Source organism: Bos indicus x Bos taurus, chromosome 14 (assembly GCF_003369695.1).
Source record: "Bos indicus x Bos taurus breed Angus x Brahman F1 hybrid chromosome 14, Bos_hybrid_MaternalHap_v2.0, whole genome shotgun sequence".
In the NCBI taxonomy this organism is placed as follows: Eukaryota; Metazoa; Chordata; class Mammalia; order Artiodactyla; family Bovidae; genus Bos; species Bos indicus x Bos taurus.
The window spans coordinates 32,654,378-32,666,483 of record NC_040089.1 but is presented as its reverse complement, the minus strand read 5'-3'; the positions used below and the strand labels follow the sequence as shown (position 1 = coordinate 32,666,483).

Genomic DNA, 12,106 nt, shown 5'->3' with positions numbered 1-12,106 from the left:
ATATGGTTAACCTTTTACATTTCCTAATATTTAATTTCAAAAGAGTCTCCCTCCAGTGAAAAATTAAAATTAGGCACTCACAGACTAGCACCTTAGGAAATAAAAAAATGCAAGACTGAATTTTTCAAGTATGTATCTTGTCTGCTTCTCTGTATTTGTTCAGTATTTTAGCTGCTTGCCACAGTTTAAGTGTCCACTGACATTTCTATCTCCCTCAGAGTGTAACTTTCTCAAAGGTAGTTAACCTGGCTTTTGTGTCAAATTCGAGATTGAATTATTGGTCAGCTGTACACACAGCTACAATTTTGTGGCCACGATTACTCTTTTCCTTTTGCCCTGCCATGCGAGTCATGCTGGATCTTAGTTCCTGACCAGGAATCCAGCCCATGCCCCTGGAAGTGGAAGAGCGGCATCCTAACCGCTGGACTGCCAGAAAAGCCCTCACCCACTATTATCACTACATTTTACAGAGGATAGAACCATAGCCCAGAGCAGTTTAATAACATACCCAACTAGTTGGTGGGAAAAACAAAATCAGAATTCAAGCCTGTCTTATGAAAGCATGTGTTTTTTCATTTCATTACACAAGAACAATTTCTGTTTTAATTGCTTTGATTACCCATCAACATTTCAATTGCTTCTCTCTCTCTCTTTTTTTTTTTTTGGTAATGTTCTGACTTTCATAGCTACTTCTATTTGGAACAATATTCAATTATGCCATTGAATACACTTGTATTGGAACTGATCAATCTCATATTTTTCAAGAGTAGGAAGAGGTATATGCTTGTAATACCTCTTGCAATATTTTAATATAATTTTTTGGTAATTTCTCACTAATTGTAGAATAAAAGAGGTAATATTGGAGAATGTTTAGAAGTATGGGCTCTAAAGTTAGACTTTGTATTGTTTACATTTTATAATTTTCTGTATATTATGATGTTTGACATCTTTTCATTATTTTTTATTGGAAGTATAGGTGATTTACAATATTATATTTGTTTTAGGTGTACAACATAGTGATTCAGTATTTTTGCAGATTATATGGGATTATAAATTATTACAGGATAAGAGTAAAATTCTCTGTGCTATATAGTATATTGTTATTTATTTATATATAGTAGTTTATATCTATTAATCCCATAGCCCTAATTTGTTCTCTCCACTTCCCTCTCCCCTTTGGTAACTACAAGTTTGTTCTCTAGACATGTGACTTTGTTTCTGTTTTGCATATACATTCATTTGTATTATTTTTTACCTTCCACATATAACTGACATCAAACTGGTTTTGTCTTTGATGTTTAATATCTTGAGAACTTTTCTGACTGGGGAGAGACGGTACCTCCTCAGGCTAGCCAGTACTTAGAAGTACATTGTTAAAACAAGTAAAAGAAAATCTAAATACACTGAACAATACCCTGTATTCATAGATTGTTAAGATGGCAATATCCACCATCTGATCTACAGATTCAACACAATTCCCATCAGAACGCCAACTGACTTATTTACAAAAACTGGCAAGCTCATCCTAAAATCATATGGAAATGTGAGAGATCCAGAATAACCAAAATGGTCTTGAAAAAGAGTGAAGTTGGAAGACTCACACTTCCTTATTTCAAAACTTACTAAAAAGCTATAACCACAACAGTTTGGTACTGACATAAGAACAGACATACGTATGAATGAACCGAATCTAGAGTCCAGAAATAAAGCCTCACATTTATGTTGACTTGATTTGAGACAGAAGTGTCAAAGTAATTCAAAATCTTCATCAAATTGTGTTGATCAATATTTTCATCAATATTTCTATCAAATGGTGTTGAGGTAACTGAATACCACATTCAAAGGAATGAAGTTGGACTTCTACCACACTCCATTCAAAAACTAACTCAAAATGGATCTCGAAGTTAAGATCTAACACTATAAAATTTTATGAAAAAACAAAGGTATATGTCTTGAGGATACTGGATTAATGCTTCCTTAGATATGTTGTCAAAAGCACCCACACACACAAATAAATTGTATGTCATCAAAAACAAACACTTTTTTGATGCAAAGTTTACCATCAAGAAAGTTAAGACAACCCAAAAAATGGGAGAAAATATTTTAAAATCATACATCTGATGATACATACCTAGAATGTATGATTAACTCTTACAATTCAGTAATAAAAATACCAAATATTCCAATTAAAAAATGGACAAAGGAGCTGCACAGATATTTCTCCCAAGAATATATACAGATGGCCAATAAGTACATGAAGACATGCCTAATGCCGTTATTCATTAGGAAAATACAGATCAAAACCACAATGAGATACCACTTGATAAGGACGGCCATGTTATTCATTAGGAAAATACAGATCAAAACCACAATGAGATACCACATGATAAGGACAGTTACAAAGATAAACAATAAGAAGTGTTGGCGAAGCTGTGTAAAACTTGGAACCCTCACACATGACTGCTGTGTATGTAAAATGGTGCAGCCAATTTGAAAATAGTCTGGCAGGCCCTTAAAGGGTTAAATATCAAGTTATATTACCCAGAAATTCCACTCCTAGGTATAAACTTAGTTATGAAAACACATGACACCAAAGGAACTTATACATGAATGTTATAGCAGCAATATTCATGAAAGCAAAAAAAGTGAAAATAATTCAAATACTCAATGTTCATTACCAGATGAAAGATTAAATGAAATGTGATATGTGCATACAATGGGCTTCCCTGGTGGTTCAGTGGTAAAGAATCTGCCTGCCACTGCAGGAGACACAGGAGATTTGGGCTCAATCCCTGGGTCAGTAAGATCCTCTGAAGGAGAAAATGGCAACCCACTCCAGTATTCTTGCCTGGGAGATCCCATGGACTGAGGAGCCTGGCAGGCTACAGACCATGGGGTTGCAAGAGTCAGACACAATTGAGTAGCTGAGCACACACAGGCTCATATAATATCTTATATGTCCATATATTATCTTATGATTTGGTAATACAAAGGAATGCAATACTAATCCATGCTACAGCATGGATGAACCTTGTGAAAGAAATCAGTCACAAAGCACCACATACTGTGTGCTTCCACTGATATGAAATATTCAGATTAGGCAACTCTACAGGGACAGAAAGTAGATTAGTGGTCTCCTAGGGCTGGTGGGAAAGCAGGTGGCAGGTAATGGGGGAAAGAGCTTGGAGAAAGGAAGGTGCAGGCAGAAACAGGGTGGATGAATGATGAGTGACTGCTGATGGGATTTCTCTTAGGGGTGATAAAAATGTTCTAAAATTCATTGTGCTGATGGTTGCCCACTCTGTTGAATGTTCTAAAAAACATTGAGTCATACACTTTAAATTGGTAAATTGTTTTATGTGAATGTTGAATGTCTTTCGATAAAGATGTTTTTAAAGAATTAACAGTAATTGTTATATTATGTCCTGGGGTCTTCTTGGATTCTTGTTTTTGTTAGTTTAATCATGTGTGATAGAAAAAAAGGTGATTATAAAGCACACACTCACAGTTATAAACAGATCCTTAAAACCATGCTTTATTTGGTGAGCAGCATGATGGACTAAAACTGCAGGTTTAAAAACCAAAGGGAATTAAATGACTTTGTATTAAGTTTGAGAGTACAAGCGTCTGTGTGGATTCAGGAAAGAGGAGACACTTGGCCAGGCCAGAGTGAGGCAAAGATGCAGCGTGGGGAGAAAGAAGAATTACAGCTATATTGACCTGCTTTGCTTTTTGATGCAATAGATGAGAATATGCATAAATTTGGCAAAACTAATTATGTAAAGTTTAAAAAATAAAATAAAATTTAAAAAAAAAAAGAAAGAAACTACATTTTCCAAATTAAAAAAAAAAAAAAAAGAAAGAAAGAAAACATCCAGGAAAACCATGTCTTTCTCACTGGGCTCTGGGACCTGCTTTGAGAGTCTGTCTGGAGGGTAGCTGCCACCTCATCTGAAGTGCTGATGGAGCTTTCCTATTGGAGAAGGATAAGTAGAAGTCCTTTTTGGTTTCTTTCCTTCTGGAGGTTAAGAATTACAATTTTTAGGGAGTTTCTTGGTGGTTTAGTGGTTAAGACTCCATGCTCCCAGTTCAGGCGGCCTGGGTTCTATCTCTGGTCAGGGAACTAGATCCCACAAGCCACAGCTAAGAGTTTGCATGCCATAACTAAAGATCTCACATGCTGCAACAAAGACCAACACAGCCAAATAAATAACATATTAAAAAAAAGAATTACTATTTTTAAAATTCTGATTTTCTACCTTTCAGCATTTAGTCTTAATGCTGCAAATACTCTGCAACTTGTCTCTTTTTCACCAAAGTGAAGCTATTGAGAATTATCCCTGATGATACGTGTTTATAGGACATTGATTTTCACTGCTCTGTGTATTCCATGGTATGAATATAACATAATTCATTTATCCACTCTCCCATTCTAAGTTTTTACTGATACAAACAATGTTACAATAAAATTCTTGTCCATGTCTGATTTTTTCCATAGCCTAGAATTTCTCCAGGGCATAAACCTAGGAAAGAAATTGCTTGGTCATAAGGATACACATATTTGAATTCATGGGACATGGTTACATTACTCTCCAAAGCGGCTGTATAAATTTATAGTCCTTCCCATAACTTTTGAGAGTCCCTTTCCCTGAATTCTCACTCATACCGCAGGGGTAATCCTATAAAAGGTGTGGGGCTCCGTTCCAACTCTCCCTACACTGGTATTAAATTCAAGCCCCTGTATTAAGAGTGATAAATACCTCCAGGCAGTCAGTGTCAGCTCGCCAGTTCACTGTCCTGATTTTCAGTTCCTTCTTCATTTCTGGCCCAAGGCAATTTCCCTTTCTTAGCAGTTCAGCCATGCATTTATAAGGATGTTAGTTATAATTTATTGAGCAATCCTTGGTGTTTGTAGCTGGAGGGTTTTCAAGTTATCTGTACTGCCAGACCTTTAAATGCCTGACAGCATTTTCAGCACCTGAGCAATCTTTAAACACACCCCAGATGTTGGATACCATAAAGGAAGTAAGTGCAATCAAATTAGCCACTACAATGAGCTATTAAACTCTCTCTACATGTATTCATTAGTCACCATGCTGCCACATATGGGAATCTGCAGCTTATCCGAGGTTGAATCTCAACTAGTTTCTAACTAGCTGTGTGACCTTGGGCAATGTACTTCACCTTTCTGAACTGCAATTTCTTCATCTATAGGACAAGGATGTAATCATAGAATCTGACTTGTATGACTGGTATAAAAAAGTCAATCAGTTACTATTTATAAAAATACTTAGAACTGTATCTGATGTACAGTATGTGCTATGTAATTGTGTGATAAATGAAGGAATAAATATTAGACATTTATTTTTGTACTACCTCTGAATATTTAAAAAAAAATGATCTCCCCTAAAATTGCCAGCATGGACAATCTAATGTTGGCAGCATGATAGCACTACTTCTCAACTTTAATGATACTAATGATAAATGGATTTTACCTAGAAGCCTCTCTGTGCTCCAGAACACAAGAAAAATAATTGTTGCCCATTGTGGGCCAGCCAAGTTGTTGTACAGGTTGGGAGCAAGGATGTTAAATAGGCCCCTCAGCTTTTTTTAGGATTAAAGAGGCATTCTGAGCAAAAAAACAAAAAAACAAAAACTGCCAAAAGTTTTTTCTTTGTCTAGAGTAGTCACTTTTAGTGTATGAAGATGTTCAGGGTATGAGAAACGATGTCTCAGGATTTGACTCTGCACAGAAATGGAAAATTAGGACCAAATCTGTATGACACACCTTTCATTCTGCTCTTATGTCATGTGTGGTCTTTACCCTCTGACCACCCTTTTCAGGCCATACACAAGTCACAGCATGTTTATTACACTTGGTAGTCACACCATACTCCGCTGTGCTCAGTCGTGCCCAATTCTTTGTGATCCCATGAACTGTAGCCAACTAAGTTCCTCTGTCCATGAGAGTTCTCAGGCAAGAATACTGAGTGGGTTGCCATTTCCTTCTCCAGAGGCTCTTCCTAACCCAGGGACTGAACCTGCATCTCCTGCATTGGCAGGAAGATTCTTTACCACTGAGGCACCAGTGAAGCGTACTGTCATAATTTGCATTAGATCCTCAGACTTTATCTCTCACCAACTTCTATTTGCCCCACACCCCTGACTCTGGCAACCACCTTTATATTTCTGTTTCTATGAGTTTGACTTTTTTTTTTTACATTCCATATATAGGTGACATCAAGCAGTATTTATCTTTAAGCAGTATTTATCTTTCTGTGTCTGACTTACTTCACTTAGCATAATGCCCTTAAGGTCCATTCATGTTGTTGCAAACAGCAGAATTTCCTTCTTATTCATAATATATTAGGGAGTACATATAAATTCAAAAAAATGTTTGCTAACAACTAGCCTACAAAGATCTCCATTTGCTTTCTCTGATTTCTTACCTCCATGAGATATATCTATAGTGATCTTTGTAACTTTCCAGAACTACACTGACATTGCTTTGGTGGGCTTCCCCGTTTGCTCAGCGGTGAAAGAATCTGCCTGCAGTGCAGGAGACATTCAGGAGACCCAGGTTTGATCCCTGAGTCAGAAAGATCCCTTGGAGAAGGAAATGGCAACCCACTGTAGTATCCTTGCCTAGGAAATCCCATGGACAGAGGAGCCTGGCGGGCTACAGTCCAGAGGGTCGCAGAAGATTCAGACATGACTGAGCGACTAAAGAACAACAGCAACCAAGTAGTCAAAGACCTAATTAAACCTAAAATACATCTTTAAGTGCCTTCAAGAAACATAACTGTAAAAGATAGAATGTAGATCAGATAATAGCTAGAAAAAAAGGATGTAAGTTTAACAAAGACTTCATTTTTCAGGTAGAAGAATTAATTTTTAATTCTTAAGAAAAGAATGTTTAAGATAAATAATTGCAAACATATATTTACACTAAATTAAACCATGCAAATTTAAATATATAAATAATTTTAAGGTAAATCAAATTTTAGAAATGAGGACGAGGTTGCTAAGCAGTCAACAGCAAACAAAAAACAAACAAAAAAAGTCATGGAGACAATAAATAAATATGAAGAACTATTGGAATCTCATTTTGACTCTACTGAAGGGTACACAAAGGAGAACAGCAGTAAATTACCTAGAAAATATGTTTTACGGGTAGAGCACAGAAAACATTAAATGTCAAGGTAAGAAATTCAGGCTTTATTTTGTAGGTGATAAGGCAGATGTTTTTGAGCTTGGGGTGACCTGCTCAAAGCTGTGTTTGATGGAAATCAACCAAATAATGGCTTATGTCCATAACATATTTTGTTAACTCTATATAGAACACAATAAAGGAAGTTTTACAATCATTTCTTCTAGGTAAATTCAATATTCCCCCAAAATTTCTCTTATTTTTGTATTATTCATATTTCCAGTACTCTTGGTAAATTTCTTGGGTGTGGAGAGCTCTAGAAAACATCACTGAGTTTTCTTACACACCAAAAAATAAATACATAAATTCATTGGAAAATGTTCATTGCCTCACTAAAGTTTATACTCATAAATTTCTGGTTAATAAGTTTAACACTTCCATAGCCAGTTCCCAGGGAGAGAAATATTAAGATTCTTATATTGTATAATAAGAATTTGAGCTACAGGGATGAATTTTCTCAGCAAAGAGTCATTGGAGTGATAGCATTCTATAACATCACTACATATTAAATTTTATTTTCTCATCTGTTTATCAGAAAGTCAAATAACTTTACATGACTTACAATAAATTGTTTAAAAACTGTCTTCTGATCTCTTTTTCACCTCTGACTTGTGTTTCCAAGAGAAAAGATGTTCAAGTCACTTTCTTCTGATATTTACTATTGTATTCCTAAATTATAATGCACATTATTGCTTTTTGATTTGAGGACTTCATTTTCTTCTGTACCCATTCCTCCATTCACCTAGTCATTTTTGGTTAATAATAATTCAATTTAATATTAATACGGTCATGTAATAATCACAGCTGAACCATGTAGTCATTGATGAAGGAAAAATTTCCTTGTATAACTTTTTGCTTCCCTGGCTTCAATCAATGCCTTATATATATATTTATATCTGATGTACCTTCCACTCATTTGTGTAGTGTAGGCAAGCTGAATTAAGGTTCTGAATGGAGCCCATCCTATTTCAAAATGACATATTTTTACAATGTATTAACAGAGCCAGTTATCAATGGAAGATTGCAAATATCCCATTGAACAGCATCTTTGGGCAAGCCCCAGGGTAGTTTGCATTCTTCTTTTTATTTTTGTTTTTTTAGTCTGCATTATTTAATTTGGCTGTTGATCCCCAAAATGAGATTATGGAGACTTGGGTTCCATCCCTGGGTTGGGAAGATCCCCTGGAGAAGGAAAAGGCTACCCACTCCAGTATTCCGGCCTGGAGAATTCCATGGACTAGTCCACGGGGTCGCGAAGAGTCAGACACAACTAAGAGACTTTCACTCACTCCCTCACACGCTGCTCTCATCACAGCCATTGAACTACTGTTTATTATTATGAACAGTATAATAACAGTGAGATCATTCAGTAGCCCTCTCTCTTGTTTCTGCCCCTCTTCCGCACATTGGATCAACTATTGTATCAGGAGGGTATAGGGAACACAGCCTGAGCATCTACTGGCAAGAGAAGAGCTGAGAGCTGTAGATTCAAAATGTGTGATATTTCTTTGGTGGAGACTCCTCTCAATGCAAAACCCATGGAGATTTCATTATCATGAATATTCAAAAGAACTTTCACAGCAAAATCGATTATGTCAGCCTTCCACTTAAAATAATCTTTTTTTCTTTTTTTAAAAAATTTTATTTTTAAACACCAAAAACATTTTGTATTGGGTATAGCCAATTAACAATGTTGTGATAGTTTCACGTGAACAGTAAAGGGAACCAGCCATAAATATAGATGTATCCATTCTCCCCTAGTCAATCCTAAAGGAAATCAACCCTGAATATTCACTGGAAGGACTGATGCTGAAGCTTAAGCTCCAATTATTTTTGCCACCTGATGCGAAGAGCCTACTCACTGGAAAAGACCCTGATCCTGGTAAAGATTGAGGGCGGGAGGAGAACGGGATGACAGAGGACTAGATGCTTGAATGGTGTCACTGGCTCAATGGACATGAGTTTCAGCAAATTCTGGGAAATGGTGAAGTAGAGGGAAGCCTGACATGCTGCGGTCCATGGGGTCACAAAGAGTTGGACACAACTGAGTGACGAAACAACAACAACATTCTCCCCCCAAACCTCCCTCCCATCTAGGCTGGCACATATCACTGAGCAGAGTTCCATGTGCTATACAATAGGATTTTGTTGGTTATCCACTTTAAATATAGCAGTGTGTCCATGACCTTCCCAAACCTAAAATAATCTTGAACAAAATCTTTTGTTCAAGATTGAGGTAAAGCTATGTTTCCCTCCTCCCGTGTTGGATGGGAATCCAAACTTCAGCTGCTGAGAATCAATTTCTTCTTTTGAACTTCCATCAACCTCATATTTGCAAGGTGCCAAATCATCACCTTCTATTGTTGGCATCTCCTCTTTGATGGCTGGGTTTTCATACTAGTCTAAGATATGAATCTAAGGCATTGTTAGTGAATTGTTTTTTAACATCTTTCTCAACTAACTATATTGTCTCCTCGTCAATTATTGATCTTCCTTTTACTGGAATTCTGATTTATCTTTTTGCACTTTTTTCCCCTTGAAATAGGTGGCAACTTTCCCTACTTTCAAAAGGTCTGAGTGCAGGCATTTCCCAGTCAATATTTCAAAATGCTTTAGAATTTCCTTTTTTTAAAAAACCTTTGAACTGGATCTTTAAACTCCTGAACAACCACAAGTAAGTTATCAACTGATCTCACACAATGAACCTGAGCAAGACTTTCCACTGAAATATCAAAATGCATCTTGTCTGGGCTTTGCTGATTTTGCATGATGACCTGAATTTCCTCTCACTTTATCTGACCCTGTTTGTTCAAAACCAGTCAGTACACTTCAGTTCAGTTCAGTTCAGACCCTCAGTCATGTCCGACTCTTTGCAACCCTATGAACTGCAGCACACCAGGCCTCCCTGTCCATCACCAACTCCCAGAGTTTACCCAAACTCATGTTCATTGAGTCAGTGATGCCATCCAGCCATCTCATCCTCTGTCATCCTCTTCATCTCCTGCCCCCAATCCCTCCCAGCATCAGGGTCTTTTCAAATGCCTCAGCTCTTCACATGAGGTGGCCGAAGTATTGGAATTTCAGCTTCAACATCAGTCCTTCCAATGAACGCCCAGGACTGATCTCCTTTAGGATGGACTGGTTGGATTCCTTGCAGTCCAAGGGACTCTCAAGAGTCTTCTCCAACACCACAGTTCAAAAGCATCAATTCTTCTGCACTCAGCTTTCTTTATAGTCCAACTCTCACATCCATACATGACTACTGGAAAAACCATAGCCTTGACTAGATGGACTTTTGTTGGCAAAGTAATGTCTCTGCTTTTGAATATGGTATCTAACTTGGTCATAACTTTCCTTCCAAGGAGTAAGTGTCTTTTAATTCCATGGCTAAGATAACCATCTGCAGTGATTTTGGAGCCCAAAAATTAAAGTCAGCCACTGTTTTCACTGTTTCCCCATCTAATTGCCATGAAGTGATGGGACCAGATGTCATGATCTTCGTTTTCTGAATGTTGAGCTTAAAGCCAACTCTTTCACTCTCCTCTTTCACTTTCATCAAGAGGCTCTTTAGTTCTTCTTCAATTTCTGCCATAAAGGTGGTGTCATCTGCATATCTGAAGTTACTGATATTTCTCCCAGCAATCTTGACTCCAACTTGTGCTTCTTCCAGCCCAGCGTTTCTCATGATGTACTCTGCATATAAGTTAAATAAGCAGGGTAACAATATACAGCCTTGACATACTCTTTTTCCTATTTGGAACCAGTCTGTTGTTCCATGTCCAGTTCTAACTGTTGCTTCCTGACCTGCATACAGATTTCTCAAGACACAGGTCAGGTGCTCTGGTATTCCCATCTCTTTCAGAATTTTCCACAGTTTATTGTGATCCACACAGTCAAAGGCTTTGGCATAATCAATAAAGCAGAAATAGATGTTTTTTCTGGAACTCTCTTGCTTTTTCAATGATCCAGCAGATGTTGGCAATTTGATCTCTGGTTCCTCTGCCTTTTCTAAAGCCAGGTTGAACATGTGGAAGTTCATGGTTCATGTATTGAAGCCTGGCTTGGAGAATTTTGAGCATTACTTTACCAGAGTATGCTGCTGCTGCTGCTGCTGCTGCTGCTGCTGCTGCTAAGTCACTTCAGTCGTGTCCGACTCTGTGCGACCCCAGAGACGGCAGCCCACCAGGCTTCCCCGTCCCTGGGATTCTCCAGGCAAGAACACTGGAGTTGGGTTCCATTTCCTTCTCCAATGCATGAAAGTGAAAAGTGAAAGTGAAGTCACTCAGTCGTGTCCGACTCTAGCGACCCCATGGACTGCAGCCCACCAGGCTCCTCTGTCCACGGGATTTTCCAGGCAAAAGTATTGGAGTGGGGTGCCATTGCCTTCTCCAACCAGAGTATGAGATGAATGCAATTATGCAGTAGTTTGAGCATTCTTTGGCATTTCCTTTTTTTGGGATTGGAAAGAAAATTGACCTTTTCCTGTCCTGTGGCCACTTCTGAGTTTTCCAAATTTGCTGACATATTGTGTGCAGCATTTTCACATTACCTTTTAGGATCTGAAATAGCTCAACTGGAATTCCATCACCTCCACTAGCTTTGTTCATAGTGATGTTTCCTAAGGCCCACTTGACTTCACATTTCAGGATGTCTGGCTCCAGGTGAGTGATCACACCATTGTGATTATCTTGCTTATGAAGATCTTTTTTGTACAGTTCTTCTGTGTATTTTTGCTACCTCTTCTTAATATCTTCTGCTTCTGTTAGGTCCATATTTTCCTTTATTGAGCCCATTGTTGCATGAAATGTTCCCTTTGTATCTCTAAGTTTCTTGAAGAGATCTCTAGTATTTCCCCATTCTATTGTTTTCCTCTATTTCTTTGCACTGATCACTGAG

At 37.7% G+C, this 12,106-nt stretch overlaps 1 pseudogene; it reads right to left on the bottom strand.

Moving 5' to 3' along the window:
- Positions 1–12,106, bottom strand: part of LOC113904000 — a 54,845-nt pseudogene that overhangs the window by 8,081 nt on the left and 34,658 nt on the right.